The sequence below is a fragment of the Otolemur garnettii genome, unplaced genomic scaffold (genome assembly GCF_000181295.1).
Source record: "Otolemur garnettii isolate 467f Iridium unplaced genomic scaffold, OtoGar3 scaffold00081, whole genome shotgun sequence".
Taxonomy (NCBI): Eukaryota; Metazoa; Chordata; class Mammalia; order Primates; family Galagidae; genus Otolemur; species Otolemur garnettii.
In genome coordinates, this window is record NW_003852476.1 from 6,409,277 (window position 1) to 6,410,105 (window position 829).

Consider the following 829-nt stretch of genomic DNA (forward strand, 5'->3'; position numbering starts at 1 on the left):
AAACAACAGAAAATGGATTTATTCTCATAGATCTAGAGGCTGGGACATCCAGAGTCCAGGCCCTGGCAGGTTGTTGTCTGGTGAGGGCCTGCATCCTGGTGCATCAGTTACCTTCTCTCCCTCAAGGCAGAAGCAGTGAGGAAGCTCCCTGGGGCCTTTTTTATAAAAGCACTAATCCCGTCCTCCAGGGCTCAACCCTCATGACCTAATCATCTCCCAAAGGCCCCACCACCAAATACCACACTGGGGTCAGGTTCCAGAGTAGGAGTTTTAGGAGCACATAAGCATTAAGTTCACGGCAACATTTTATCTGGAGTCTCAAACTCAGGTGTCTTTAGGGCAGGGGCTGATGGCAGCACTCCAGCTAAGTAGTTCTAACCAGGCAGGACTCACGCATCTGTCCCACTAAAGCTCAGTTAAGAAAGAGAAGGGGCCAGGGCCAGACCTGTGGGAAGTGTCCACAGGTTGTGTTTGGCCCTGTCGACTAACTCATTTCCTCTGAAGTCCCCAGGGGTCCTTTACTGCCACGTCGGTGCCCAGTGGGCCTGGTTCAGTCCTGCCCTTCAGGAGGCCATGTGGGTCTCTCAGAGGCAAGGAGGGCAGAGTTAGAATTTTACAACCACAGTGAGTTTCTCCACCTCGCTTAGGAAACACAGAGCTATTCCTCTGCCGCCTGGATGACAGAAACAGTGTGAAGTCCACTGGAAAATCTGAGTGCTTAGAGAAATGTCGGGAATACTGTCCTTGGTCATGGGATTGCTGCACACTGCTGTGTCCTCCAGCGTGAGTCAGCCAAGGAACTTCAGCATGCCATGGCCCTGAGCTGCAG